At 55.9% G+C, this 6,339-nt stretch overlaps 1 protein-coding gene across 1 annotated transcript in view; it reads left to right on the top strand.

The window, feature by feature from the left end:
* The first annotated feature begins 6,233 nt into the window (after window positions 1-6,233).
* The window catches only part of PLPP2 (phospholipid phosphatase 2), an 8,243-nt gene continuing 8,137 nt past the window's right edge, over window positions 6,234-6,339 (top strand). Inside the window, exon 1 of the mRNA XM_029918179.1 lies at window positions 6,234-6,325. The gene's annotated coding sequence lies outside the window, so the exon portion shown is untranslated. The remainder of the gene's footprint in view (window positions 6,326-6,339) is intronic.

Genomic DNA, 6,339 nt, shown 5'->3' with positions numbered 1-6,339 from the left:
AGTATCTTTTTTTAAAAAGAACGCAGGTACTCCAGCAGTGAGAGAGAGGGAGAGAATCCCAAGTAGGCTCCACACTGTCAGCCCAGAACCTGAAGCAGGGCTTGAACTCACGAACTGTGAGACTGCAACCTGAGATGAAGTTGGACACCCAATGGACCGAGCCACCCAGATGCCCCTGGGGCATCTTTTTAATGTCACTCAGTTGTTTGTTCTTTGGGTCATTCCTATGTAGTCGGCACTAAATTATATTTCCGGTAAAAAAAAAATGAGTAAGATGTTTCTTATCTCAAGGTGCTTATGTCTACACAAGGGAAGGGAACTAGAAATACACCTATAAATGCGGCATTCTGACCTGGCACTCTCATCCTGGTGCAATGGACCCTAAAATATTTGGGGGCGCCTAGGTGGCTCGGTCGGTTAAGTGTCCAGCTTCCGGCTTCGGCACAGGTCATGATCTCACGGTTTGTGGGTTTGAACCCTGCGTCAGGCTCTGTGCTGACAGCTAGCTCAGAGCCTGGAGCCTGCTTCAGATTCTGTGTCTCCCCCTCTCTCTGACCCTCCCCTGCTCATACTGTCTCTCTCTGTCTCTCAAAAATAAAAAACATAAAAAATTTTTTAAAAAAAATATTTGGCTTTTCTGGGGAGATTAGTGAAGACTTCACAGATAAGTGTGTAATTGTACTGAGACCTGAAATGGGACTTTATTGCTGGTTCTGAGCAGCTTGATTAGGGTGTCCCACAGTGTATCCATGCAGTATAGCCTTACCTACTTCCTTCCCTCCATGCATTCAAGATGTCTCCGAGTCTGTGGTTTGGTGGCTCATCTTTTTAAAACTAATTTTAACGTTTTTTAATTTATTTTTGAGACAGAGCATGAGCAGGGAGGGGCAGAGAGAGAGGGAAACCAGAAATGGAAGCAGGCTCCAAGTTCTGAGCTGTCAGCACAGAGCCCGACGTGGGGCTCAAACCCACGAACATGAGATCATGACCTGAGCTGAAGTTGGAGGCTTAACCGAATGAGCCACCCAGGCACCCCTGATGTCTCATTTCTTTTAGTGCTGACCAGTACCCCAGCCTCTGGGTGGACCATGGTCCTCTCCTACTGAGGTGGGTCTTGGCTTCCAGGTTTGGGCAGTTCTGGATACAGCTGCTGCAGACACTTGTGTGCAGATTTGTTTTCGAGCACAAGTCTCAACTTGTTCGGGGAAATAAAAACCCAGAGCTGAATCAAACGGCTAGAGTGTGTCCAGTTTTGTGAGAAATCCCCGAACTGACTCCAGAGTGGCCACACAAGCTGTCCCACACCCTCTCCCGCACTTGGGGTCTGCGTCCAGGTTTTGGAGATGGGCATAGTGGGAGCTCGTTTTCTGTGGCCTTTGAGGATGTGCGTTTGTCCCTTGTGCTCCTTCAAAACTGTGGACCCTGGGTTTCCAGGTGGGGCCCTCATCTGTCACTGTGTGTGCTCCGTGTTTGTGGATGGCAACTTTGCTGGTCTGACAGAGCCCCGATTCCTCCACGTTTGAAGTACTTCTTAATTATATTTTATTCTTGGTGATGCAGGATTCTGGGTTGATTTATTTTCTTTCAGCATTAAAAATTTTTTTTATGTATTTTGAGAGAGACGGAGAGTGAGTGGGGGAGGGGCAGAGAGAGAGGAGACACAGAATCCGAAGCAGCTCCAGACTCTGAGCTGTCAGCACAGAGCCCCACGTAGGGCTCAAACCCACGGACTGTGAGCTCATGACCTGAGCCGAAGTTGGACACTTAACCGACTGAGCCACCCAGGCGCCCCTCCTTCAGCATTTTAAATATGTGCCACTCTTGCTTCAGATGAGAAACTCCTGTGGTCCCTCAGGCAGGGCATGTCTGTTTCCTTTGATGGTGATTTTTCTCTTGTGTTTGGTGCCCCCAGTTTGATTGGGGTGCACGGAGGTATGGCTTTTACGTGGAGTTGTTTGGGCATGCGGGTTTGTGCCTTTCATAAGTTTGGGGATGTCTTGGCCATCGTTTCTCTTGACATCTCTGCTGCCCCTGGGTGCCTGGCCACACACGAGACGCCAGGTGCTCCCTGCGCTGCAGGCTAACGCGTGTCTCCACTCCTGCGCACTCCTGGCTCTGCCGCTCGCTGGGGCCAGTCCACCAGCACTCTCGAACTCACCACTCGTGTATTTTGGGTCCAGTATTTGTACTTGGGTTTTTCCATTTCTCTACTGAAATTATCCATTTTCTGTCTTCTGTTGAAACTGTAACCTTTTTATGATAGTCCCCTGAAATCTTCGCTGTTTCAGCCTCTGGGTCATTTCTGGATGCACTCCTGTTAACTGCTTTCCTCTGGACTGGGGGGGTCCCCATTTCTCCAGTCTTGCTTGTTTTTAACAAGTCATATTCCTAGTGTTGATGTGGACACGCGAAGGTCCCTGCCAGGCTTCCGTGACCGCGGCTGCTCAGCATGCCTTCTTTGTGGCGGCAACAGTCCTCCTTCTGCAGCTTTGGACGGTAGCACCTCTCAGGGCTGGAAGTTGCGCTCTTGGGACAGTGCAGCAGTGCCCGCAGCTCACGGGCGGCGCTCAGGCCGGGCATCACGGGCGCGGTGTTCCGCCGCTTCACCCTCAGGTGCACTTCTGTCCCTGGTGTCCGTGAAGGCACCAGAATCTGCAGAAAGCATGCGTCCCTTTCCCAGTAGCACTAGCAGAAGCCTGGGAGAAGTACATGTTCTAGTGTCTTGTAACTGAACTAGTGACTGGTCAGGCCTGCATCAGCTGCTCACCCACAGAGGCAGAACCAGCCTCCTGGGGAGGGGTGACAGCAGCAGGGAGCATGTGGGGGGGAGGTGTGGCAGCTTGGTCTGGAGGAGTGGTAAGGCTGAAGGACATTGGAGGGCCAGGCGATGGGAAGTGGTCCTGCCGCCCGCTCAAACCGGAGGTCTGTTTGGGAGGTGGCAGGAGCAGAGCTGTGCTCTGGGGAGGCCTGTCTGTGAACGCAGATGGCACCTTGAGAGGAACAAGCAGGTCATGCCCTCGTCATGTGTTTGGCAGAGTCTGTGAAGGCTCAGGCTGAAGACTCCTGGAGCAGGCATCACCCTGACAGCCCCAGGCTGTGGGCCCTCAGTTATTCTTTATTCATTAAGCATTTATTGGGCGCCTGCTGTGTGCTGCCCCCCCCCCGCCCCCCAGCACTTAGGCCTGGGGAGGAGAGGATGATAGACACAGATGGTGTCAGAGCTCAAAGGAGGTGCTCGACATGGAGGTGTGGGGCAGGGGGAGTGGGCAGTGATTGTGCAGTCAGGGTCGTCTGCCTGAGGTGGCAGCCTAACCTGGGATTCAGAATTCACTGCTGCTAGATTCTGACTTGAAGGGGACTCCAAGTACCTGCCTCCCCATTCCTGTTTGATTAACCCCCCCTGGGGTGCTTCCTAATGAGTTAGGCTCCCTGTCAAGCGCTGCATTGCTACCTCAGGGCTTAGGTGTGCAGAAATGCACGCAGACTGGCCTGTCACAGTTCCCCAGGTGTACTGCTCCAGGACCCTTAGCTGGGGGTAAAGCCTCATGTCTGGAAGAACCCTCGGTATGGCCTGAGCCTCTGAGAGAAACACAGAAAAGCCTGGGAGCAGTGGCTGTGCTCAGGTGGCCCGTGTGTGCCTGGCGCCTTTCTGCCCACTGCATCTCTCCCTTCTCTCCACCACGGCCCACTTTGAGGCACCCAGAGCCCCTCAGATTGACGAGAACTGGCTGCCTTCTGAGCCTTGAGCTCCACTCCCTGGTGAACCACAAGGCACCAGAGGTGGTCTGGTCTCCAGGGGACATAGGCAAGTCCCTGGCACCTGCGCGTGGGGGAGAGGCCGTCCAGGCCTGGCTCCCAGCCCAGGTTCTGTCCCCAGAGCAGGCCTCACTAGCCTCAGGTTCTTTCTGAGAAGGATGTAAGGCAGATTCCAAGTCCTTCAAGTGTGAAGGAGCCCAGCTAGCAGACCCCAATTCTAACCTTAATCCTAATCCTCACTGCCTTCATTAGATTTAATCTTGACCTGTCCAGGTGTTTTAAGGACAGGGTGGGATTGAGGTCAGCAGGGAGGGCAGATGGCCACACTCTTCTCCTGGCTCATCAGGGAACAAGCCATGCTTCTTCCTGCCCATGGTCTCTGGGCCTGCAGGAGCCTCCCTTAGAGACTGCTTGGGTCCCACTGCAGCCCCGGCCCAGGCCATCCCCACCACCACGCCCCCTTTGGCATGCTCCTCCGAGTGATCTCCCCACCCAGCACACAGTAGGTAGATAAGAACCCCACATTTCCTTGACTCCAGCATAGTATTGCCCTTTCTCTGCCTTCACTGAACATGTCTGGTTCAGTCACCCCGAGTGTGAAGTGAGTTAAATACGGCAATGAGGCCAGCTGACATTTATGGAACATTTGCTGGGGATCGTGGATGCCGATCGCACATAAGTCATCAGGTAATTCTCACAAAAGCCGTGATTCATTAGGCGTTGCATTTAGAGTGAACAAATGAAGGAAGGGAGCTGGAGTCCAGGACCTGCATTTCCCTGGAGCCCGCCCCACCCTGAGTAGCAGCAGGGAAAGCCAGTGAGCAGGGGCTGAGCCTGCTTGGGGCAGGGCGGCGCCTGCTGGAGTCAGAGGATCCCTGGATCCAGCAGAACCTGAAACAGGACCCTTGGTACAGCCCCACTCCGGCCCAGACACCGCAAAATCCCTCCCTCCCAGCAAGTAAATATGATTCTTCTCTCCCTCGGAAGAAGTCTAGGGGCGAGGGAGGAAGCTGAATTTTTTTTAGTATGCACCCCCTCCCCCACCAGCCCCAGTTGCTTGGCGTATGCAGTTGGAAAGGCTGGGTGGGGAGGGGCGAGGGTAGTGCTGGGGATGTGCCTGCCACACCATCTCTCCGCCACACCACAGACGGAAAATCCGGGTGCAGAAGTTTCCATGCTAGCCCTTGCAATGTCCTGGGAGTGGGCTGAGTTCTTTTGAGTGAGCGTGTCGGGTAGTGTCTCCGCCCGCCCCTCAGAACGAGGACAGTTGTCCCAGGGAGCAGAGGAGCTGGCGCTGGCCTAGGAGCCCCAGGTCAGCTGGGCACTGCCCCCCTCCACCGCCCCGGCTCCCTCCTGGTCCCCCCCCCCCCGCCGCACCCTACAAATGCCTATGCCTGGTCACACTCCCAGGGGTCAGGGTCAATGGCGCTCTGAGTTGAAACCCCAGCTGCCTGACCTTGAGTCAGGGGCTTGCTGGCTCTGGCTCCCTTCATCTCTTAAAAGGGTAGAGAAACATCCTGCTCTAGGGTTGTTGGAGGGTCTGGGGTGAGGAATGTGTTTTAGAGGTCAGGGGAGCAGACCCCTGGGTTTGACACCCCGTCCCACCCCCGCCTTCACACTGTGTGACCTTGAGAGTGACTGAACCTCGTGTTTGTATCATGTTTCCTGCCAGGTCAAAGCAGGGCTCTCCCAAAGGCTTCTCAGCTAGTTTCAGCCCAAAGGATCTAGTGATGGTCCCTTGGGCCTCAGTTTCCCTAGCTTAGATGACCTTGATTCCTGGGCGCCTCTCAGCTCAAGGCTCCCTGGGACCTAGTGGGGGCACGGACCCTAACCAGCTTGTGAGCGAGTTCCTAACTCCACCTCCTGCCACCTATCTTTGCTCTTCTGTAAAGTGGGGATAGTTAAGTGTGCAACACAGGAACAGTGCCTGGCGCCAACAGCCTCCAGGGTGGATGTTGAGGAGCTTGACCTGAAATGCCACGCATCACAGGAATGCCGGGATTTCCAGCATTAGGAGTAAAAACAAACCCCTGCAATTAAGCCATGACACCCCTTCAGTTGTTAGGCACTTCCTGACTCAGAGGTACTAAGATACACGCAGCGGGTGTGCGCCCCCCGCCCCCCCCAACTACCCCGCCGCGCGCCCAGAGGAAACCCAAGCTCCGAAAGCGGCCTGCCCCCTCGCCCGCTCCCTCGGTGGTTCCTTCCTTCCTTGTCGCCACCCGGCCCTTCCCCGACTCAGCCGTCCCAGTCTGAGGGGAACTCTGGACCTCTGTCCCTCAGCTTGACTCCCGGCCTGGGCGCAGACGACCCCTCCCAGTCCCCCAGATGCCGGCTGGTGTCTCCCGCAGGTACTCTCCAGCCGGCTCCTCCCGGCCGGCAGCTGCTGGACTCTGCCCCCGCCCCGTCCTCCCGCCGCTCCCCTGCACGCCCCGCCCCGCCCCGCCCCGGCTGGGCCCAGCTCGGCGGCCATGTGACCCCGCTGCCAGGCCGGGGCGCGACGGGACGCGCTGGGACCGGCGTCGGGGGGCGCGGGCGCGGCCCGGGGCGGGGGCGGCATGGAGCGGAGGTGGGTCTTCGTGC

Source organism: Suricata suricatta, chromosome 12 (genome assembly GCF_006229205.1).
Source record: "Suricata suricatta isolate VVHF042 chromosome 12, meerkat_22Aug2017_6uvM2_HiC, whole genome shotgun sequence".
NCBI classification, from domain to species: Eukaryota; Metazoa; Chordata; class Mammalia; order Carnivora; family Herpestidae; genus Suricata; species Suricata suricatta.
Note: the sequence above shows the minus strand (reverse complement) of the source record. Positions and strands in the feature narration are given on the sequence as shown.